Here is an 8,136-nt window from a genome sequence, read left to right as displayed (position 1 = left end):
TATTTTCAATAGTCATCGGTGTTCAGTGAAAAATATGTTTTCCCCCATCGATTTGCTAGTGGCATAACTTTCCATATTTGCGCATTGTTGTTTTCCGCGGTTGAGGTTACGAATACTTTTTCGTGTTTAGGCTCTAAAGGTTTTATGGCTAGAATAGTTATCCTACACGAAAGACATTATTATACTCCTTATTCGTGAAGTGAAAACCTTAAAAATCAAACAGATGAGCCACAAAAAACCGGGAGAATTGGACAAAAACAATCAACAACACTCTGTAATTGTTTCTCGTTCAGATAAATTAAAGCAGTCGAGAAAGCGGATTTGCTTTTAAGAACAGTTTATCTGGTCTTTAAGTTTTTCGAACAGATCAGGGACTTTGACAGGGATTCGAGAAACCGGGCCTTAGTGAGTATAAAGTGTATACTTGTTAGTTTAATCTTGACAACTTCGAAAGTTTAATTTTAACACTTTCGAAGTCATTAGGTTAATACTCAGAGTATCGAGTAATTTTTGACACTCAATAGTTTACTATTAATGTACAAATAGTTTAGTTTCTATGATCATTTTTTTAGGTGTACTAATAGGGTCCATATTCAGATTAAATATTTGCAAAATTAATAATTAATCTGAATTTTAAAGGCTTGGAATCCGTTTAAGAACAATAAAATAAAAAGGATTTATTCTACCTTGTACCGTTACCAGCTCAAGTAAGTTTTGAACTATTTTTACACCAGTACATTTCGCAAATTTTGTACTGGCAATTAGTACATCCTGATATTGCGAATCCAAATACACAATACTTTCACTGGGGTGAGAGACCCCATAAGTGCCTTATATTAATGCGTCCCAAAAAATGGCTGCTGTTATAGCACGCCGTTTGGAAAATAATCAAAAAGGATTCAGTGAAATTCCACTTCTGCCACTTTTGCAGCTGCAGTTTGAACAGCTTAGTGACGCCATTACCTGTTTTCCTTGCCCATTTTGAATATTTGATGGCATTCGGCCACAGACTTTTACGTCCATAGCAGCGAGCGCGTGTGTGCGTAAGTCTCATTGGGCCTGTGTGGGTGTTGTGTGTGCGTGTGTGCTTTGATTCCCACTTTGGGACTCCATTTCACTTCCCATTCCGCGGGGAATTCGACGTGTGAGATGTGTGTAAAAATACTGGAACATTTGTGTACATCTGTATGCGTGCATATCTGCATGTGTGCTCATTTGCCTGCGTGTACGTACACATTCGTATGTACATATGCATGCGGCAATCCAAGTACAAATTACATTAGTGGATGATCAGAGAACTGCGTAGTGAGCTGACGGCTCAACGTGGGAATCAAAGTCATGTTTGACAAGGAAACTCCATTAAAAATGCAACTTTTAAATTTTCCAGTGGTAAAAGAGCGGGCGAAACAACCGTAACAATAATAACAACAACAACAAACAACTGAATTCAAGCGAGCAACAGCGTGTTCGTTATTATGCCGTTTCTGCAGCTGCTGTTGGTTTTTATAGCTGCTTAAAGTTGAGCAAGCGAGCCGAAGGACCTCAGGGTGCACTCAAACAAATACTCCTGTTTTTACTCTGAATTCACCAGCTTACAAAATGAAGTCACCAAAAATTCTCCACCTACCACGTCTTGAAAACCGGTGGACAAGGTAACTCAAAAAGTAATGAACCAAATTTAAATGTTGTACAATCGTTTAACACATCACCAACGACTGCTTGATATTTCTATTTAAGATAATGCAGCATAAAAAATTTACCTCGATGGTATTATATTTTTGAATTCGTTATGAATTCCCAAGTTGACGGCGTTTTCCAAAAAGTTCCCCTTTAAGTTGGAAAAATGCTGAAATTGGTCAACTTTCCGGAGATATCACGGCAAACGGATTATTGGTTTGTTTTGATGTTACAATTTTTCAAAAGGAACATTCCTTATCGTTTAAACCCCATTGTTAGAATAATTTTAGGATTTTTTTAAGGGATAAACCAAATCATTTAAGTTTAAATATCAATCAAAATATGAGCAATTCTCTGTGAATGTCAACCACACCCAAAAAAAAAACCAATAGTTTACATTTAATGAGCGTTGTATTAAAAGTATACTAATGGTAGTATGAAAGTGTAAGTATTAAATTAACACTAATTAGTTTAAACTGTAAACTTTGTAGTGTAAGTGCTACACCAAAGAGTATAAGTCGTAAACCTTTAGTGTAATTTGTAAACTAATTATATTCGACTACTTAGTTTATTATTTACACTTGTAGTTTCCAAAAAAACTTTTTGTAGTATAAAGAAAATGTAGTTTCAAAGTACTACAAAATAGTTTCATGCCTACACTTTATAGTTTCAAGGTTACACTAATTACACTATACAGCATCAAAAATGAACCTCGATGAATGCTATATTTTTGGATTCGTTACGAATTCCCAAGTTAAACTGCGTTTTCCTAAAAGTTCCCCGACGCAAGGATTCTTAGCAAAAGGACCTCAAAGTTCGAAAAATGCTGTATTTGACCAACTTTGCGGAGCTCTCAGAGGCAAATGGATGCATGGCTTGGTTCGAAGTTAAAGTTTTTTAAAAGATACACCCTTTATCTTTCAAACCCCATACATAAAATAATTTTAGGATTTTTTTTAAGGCAAAAATAAATTCCAAAAAACATAGTCAAAAAACTGAAAAAACATACAGCTGCGGTCAAAATAGTAGCAGTGTTGCCGCCTTGTGTTTTTAAAAGTTTGATGTTGTAATTTTTTCTTATCCAATTAGTCTAATAGTAAAATTATAATCAATACAATATTACCAGGAAAAGATCAATTACAACAACAAACTTTTAAATACACAGGGCGGCAACACTACTACCATTTTGACCGCAGCTGTATACTTTTATGTTTTTTGACTATGTTTTCTAAAATTTGTTTCTGCCTTAAAAAAAATCTTAAAAATTTTTTAAGTATAGGGTTTAAAAGATAAAGGGTGTATCTTTTAAAAAACTTTAACATAGAATCAAACCAAGCATCCATTTGCCTCTGAGGGCTCCGCAAAGTTGGCCAATTTCAGCATTTTTCGAACTTTGAGGTCCTTTTGCTAAGAATCCTTGCGTCAGGGAACTTTTTGGAAAACGCAGTTTAACTTGGGAATTCGTAACGAATCCAAAAATATAGCATCCATCGAGGTAAATTTAAAAAGCACTAAAAATGCTGCACAGTGTTATTATAAGAGTGACAATCTGTAGCATACATTTTATACTGACGGAAAAATTATTTTTTATGGTGTGAAACTAGGATGATAGCGTTTATTTGTACATATACTTTGGTTTAAAACCAGGACAAAAGCGAGTATGGGAACACAAAAAGTGATACCAGATTTTGCGTTTTTTGACGCGTTTGTGATTATTATGATGATTTATCTGTGTGAGTTTGGTCCTGCATTCCTGTGAAATTCGCGCCGAGTCAAGATGTAAGTAAAATATTTATTTTAAAATAAAAAGTGCAATATTTCATTTTCATTTGTTGTGTATAAAACCCACCCCTTGCTTCCATGAAAACAAGTGCTTTGCGCACGCGAAGGAGTTCCAAACATATATGTACATATGTATGTGTTGCGCAAAATACTTGTTTCCATGGAAACAGCCCAGCGGGAATGTGAGAAGTTGGTTTTTGTGTTCTTGAAATCCTGTTCCTTTTTGCAGGCGGCGGTGTAGGGATAGATAATTTCTGAGCGCTAAATGAGGGTGGGTTTCTGAGAAGCATCAATATCAGGCCACTTATGCGCTGTGTGATTTCTGTGGCACCACGATTATAATATTTTTTAACAAAAAAAAGACCAACTTATAATATTCAAAAATCCTATGATTTACACCAAAACCAAAAGACTTGTTCTCACATTTAGTTTTAATTTTTAGTAATTTTAAAAGTCGTAGAAAAAATATTAATAATTGTTAATCAAAAAAATTAAACTATATAACATTATTATCATAATGTCTATAATGATAATATTAATTTATTTTACTCAACATTTTTCAAATAATAATAAGGATGAATGTGGGATTCAACCAAATTATAGAGAAAAGCCACGGTAAGACGATTAAAATATTTGATCACATTTATCAAGGAATTACATTAAATTACAAAGAAAACTATTGTTGTTTTTTACATTTTTAAACATTTTCTGTGAAATAAAATAATTTGATCGTCAGATCGTGGCCTAAGCCATTTTTAAGTGTTGTTAAAATATAAAAATTCGTGTTGGTGGTATTGATAACACGAAAAATGCCTAATACACCTATAATATACGTAACCTTAAATGATTACGGTCCCTGAAAAGTATTTTTTAAACGAAATACTTATTCGGCGCCAAAGTGTGACCGGACTTTACAACGAAATTTATATCAAATCTGCATTTTAGTATTATCAAGTATATGATGCAGGGTCACATCATTTTTAAATTTGTTGGAAAAAGTGAAAAAAAAGTGAAAATAGTTAATTTTAATCTAAAAAACAATAAAAAGGTGAGTGATAAAATGAATTTTGTTTTTTTATAACCTTTATTTCAGCGTTACAAAGGTTAGTATCACAGATATTTTCGCCATTAATAAATAACGCCTCCGGATGCTATCTTCAACACAAATTCTGCATTTCAGTGACACTTGAAATGTTTTTAATCTTTACCAGTGGTAAATGGTGTGAGGTGTTCATTAAATGGTTGTATAAATAGTACTTCAGTACTAACTTAGTTGTTTAACTTAATCAAAATATTACATTTATTTCAGCCAGGACGACTGAGACCTCTTGGGACCAGAAGTGTTGCGCCTGCGTTTGTCATATTTTATTTTTTCTTCTCATAGTTTTTGATATAGATACCCGACATAAAACAACTGAACAGAGGGTAAATGATCGGCCATGGCAAACCAGGCATAATTTCTGGAGAGATCCTTTAATTTTGTGCGGAGACCTAATAATGGTAATTACTCTTATTATTATTCCTGGTCTTACATTCATATCTAAATTATGTTTGATATTTTCAGAAGACAGACAAGAAATGGATATCTAAGTACTGCATTCGGCCAAGCAAAACCCGGGAATGCTTCAGGCATTAAAAATTTGTAGTTCCAATGCTTCGATTGTAAATATTATTAATAAATACACAAACAAATATTACAAAAAACAAGATTTTTATTGTGGAAAATCAGATACTGCAAAGCAGTGCAAAACCAAAACTGCGAGGGTCTGGAAAAACCAAAACTGGGAGGGTGTAGAAAAGCAGAGATTGCAAGTGGAGGAAAACCATAACTGGGTACGTGTGGAAAATCTATAATGCGGGAAGTCGAAAAACCAGTGGATTTTGTCCTGCATTCTTCTGCCAGAGATCCAGATAGAAACCTCATTTCCCCCTTACTTTTTGTGTCACCCCCGTGTATTTTGAAACCAGAGATGGAAGAAATGTAAGGGGTGAATGAGGTTTAGTCCCTTCCGCTTCTATGGAGAAACCTCTTGAAAATATGTTATTTTCCATAGGAATTTTCCCGGTGGGAGGGGTTGAAATGGAAAAAGTGCGCTGTGTTTATCTACACTTAGAAGCATTGTGCGTAAATGTATGTATTTTCATGGAAACAAGTATTTTGCGCACGAAAAGGAGTTACAAACGTATATGTTTGTATTGCGCAAAATACTTGTTTCCATGAAAATACATACATTTACGCACAATGCTTCTAAGTGTAGATAAACACATCGAAGTCATTAGGTTAATACTCAGAGTATTGAGAAATTTTTGACACTCAATAGTTTACTTTTAATGTACAAATAGTTTAGTTTCTATGATCATTTTTTTTTGGGGCAAGCCAAAAAGCTTGATACTTGATAAAAACATATTTCTATTTGATTTGCACTGAGATTTTATTCTAGTTAGGTGGATCCTCAACTAAGCTAAGTAATTTATGTATCCTTGGATCATTTTCCAACACAAACCTGTTTTATGGACAAAAAGTAATTTTTCGGTATTTTTTAAAGTGTCTCTTAAACGTTTTTTTTGGCGTTAAAGTTACTGAAAAACCACCTAAGAAAATGAGGGAAAAAACTTCCGCGTTTGACATGTAGGGTGTGACAGTCACTTCAATGCCATTAGAAAAATAACTACGCAATATTTTGTAACCAAACCAAATACACTTTAAAGAATAAAGAACAAGGAACACTATGAAATTAACTTCCTTCAAGTTTCGTTACAATCGAAAGTTAAGCAGGAAGTCAAAAAAGTCACTTCTATTTGTGTCGCGTGCGAATGTCTTGGTTTTTATACCCTTGCAGAGGGTATTATAATTTCAGTCAAAAGTTTGCAACGCAGTGAAGAAGACGTTTGTACTTGTTAAAACTTTAGAAACGAAGAATATCTTTGTTATATCATTCGGTGAATTCTTCGTGCTTTTCTATTCTGGCACACATTTAGTCCACTCAAATCATCCATTATGCAACAGTTTTGGGCTTTTTTGGGCTCATTTGTACTTCAGAGGCGAACTTCTACATGCGGCCAATGAAGTCTCCTTTGCTTTCATTTTTGTCTCTTTCAAGGATTCTTGTTTTAAAACTAGTGGGTATTTAGGAGTGTGTCCTATTTGTAGAGTATTTTTTAATAGAGGAGATGCATTGTGTAAGAAATTTTTCATGAAACGGGGAGTGCTGTTCTAAGTATCTTTAGCGGGTATTTTCTAGCGAAATTCTAAAACAGTTTTTAAGAAAGCAATTAAATATAGTAAATTTTGTTTGTACAGCCGATTTATACTCTGCTTTTAATGGTATATCGTGTTGACTTTTTGGAAAAAGGTATCTTGTAGTCTGGGCTTTTAAATCGTACATCTTGGCCATACAATTTTTTGTAGCGACCACTGCTCGGACGTGATTTGGGGACCGGGCGGTCGGTAAATTGTAAGCAGACGTTCAACGCACGTTTGCACACATAAATCAATTACAGAGCTCACGGAAAAAGCCGTCGGGGCGTCGCGCCGCCCACGACTGTCGATAGTAAGTGTGGTGCGTGTTTTTGGGAGGAGCGAGGAGCGAGGAGCGAAACGTAGATAATGCTTTGTGAAAGCGAAAATTTTTAACGCAATAAAGAGCAACCTGCTCTTGCCGGGCTTCACGAAAATTTGAAAACTTTTTTAATACTTTGCTTTCGCTCTCTGGGCGATTTTGAGACGGGACAGGAGGGGGAATTCCAGCTGTCGGATAAGAAAGGAGCAGAAAAGCACAGGAGGCGGCAGCTCAGAAATTCGGAGGTGAGAGCAAGCCGCAGGCTTCCGGAGAAAGAAGCGCTGGATTTACCGCCTTACAGGCCAAACTATGTGCATACAGCGAAACTTTAGCCGATAATTTAAAGGTTTAAGCGCAATTGTGGGAAAATGGGAGATTCACTGTCTCGCCCGGCTGACTGTTTTATTGATAGCGCCGCAAATTCGTTGCGATCTAAACAAACTAGCACAGTCTCAGAGTTTAGTTGTCCGCTGGCTGGACTTCCGGTTTTTAGGTCGTTATTGATGGATGGATGGCTGACTGCCCGCTGGACAAATTTTATAGCTGATGGATATCAGCCCCGAAAACCCTCCCCAACTTTCCGTTTCGATGAGTATTACTCCTAAATGTTTTTAAATTTAATTTAATCCAAAATGTATATCGAACTCAAAGTTTCCCTAACTATTGCGCACGATAACACCATACACCTAGAAAACAAAATGACCTACAAAGTGGCCAAATACCTAATATTTTGGGAAACATGTCCAGAAAAACGGGCCAAGGCATTGGTAATGAAAAAATGGCAAATGGACTAGAATTTTGGATAAGAATTACCTTAATGTGAGGGCTTATATTTTTTATAAGCTAAGAACTAGGTAACCTTTTCCTTATTCATCTTCTAATAACACAGGAACACAAAATTAAACTTTGTGAAATTTCCACGAACCATTTCAAGTTTTCCATAATATTTGGGTGCCCCTGATTAAAAACCCCATACAAAATTATTTTCCATCAGGGGCTGTCCATATATTACGTAATCACAATTTCGGCGTTTTTTTTCCCCCCCCCCCCCCATGTAATCAATTCTTCATACAAAAAAAAAAAAATTTTGTACTAGAGTAATCATTTGGTGGCCCCC

At 35.3% G+C, this 8,136-nt stretch overlaps 1 long non-coding RNA gene across 1 annotated transcript; it reads left to right on the top strand.

Moving 5' to 3' along the window:
• Nucleotides 1–4,400: 4,400 nt before the first annotated feature.
• Nucleotides 4,401–5,151, top strand: LOC138913888 (uncharacterized). Its single transcript, XR_011419765.1, has 3 exons — nucleotides 4,401–4,507; nucleotides 4,769–4,959; nucleotides 5,024–5,151. It is a non-coding gene; the product is annotated as an uncharacterized lncRNA (long non-coding RNA).
• Nucleotides 5,152–8,136: the final 2,985 nt, after the last annotated feature.

Source organism: Drosophila takahashii, chromosome X (assembly GCF_030179915.1).
Source record: "Drosophila takahashii strain IR98-3 E-12201 chromosome X, DtakHiC1v2, whole genome shotgun sequence".
NCBI lineage: Eukaryota > Metazoa > Arthropoda > Insecta > Diptera > Drosophilidae > Drosophila > Drosophila takahashii.
Note: the sequence above shows the minus strand (reverse complement) of the source record. Positions and strands in the feature narration are given on the sequence as shown.